Source organism: Odontomachus brunneus, unplaced genomic scaffold (genome assembly GCF_010583005.1).
Source record: "Odontomachus brunneus isolate Ranch 3 - 2012 unplaced genomic scaffold, Obru_v1 Obru_scaffold_287, whole genome shotgun sequence".
In the NCBI taxonomy this organism is placed as follows: Eukaryota; Metazoa; Arthropoda; class Insecta; order Hymenoptera; family Formicidae; genus Odontomachus; species Odontomachus brunneus.
Window position 1 is genome coordinate 214133 of NW_022639737.1, and position 310 is coordinate 214442.

Genomic DNA, 310 nt, shown 5'->3' on the forward strand with positions numbered 1-310 from the left:
CAAGGTCAAACTGATGTGATCAGTAAATACATCTTTTTAAACGCCACAACTTTTGTCTGAAACATTTTTTTGTAAAACTTATATTTTTCCTGATATTCGGGCGTCCCGGTACTTTCCCAACACCCTGTATATTGTTATTCTCTTGAGTTAAATTCACACAAAACTGTCACTTATAGAGAGGAATAAATAAATAACACCTTTAAAGGAGAACGAGAACTATTTTAATGGAAACTCAAATATAATTATAACCGAGTTTGATTCAGAGGCAACCAGATCTTTCACACGTCTTTACACTTCAAGATCTCATTGC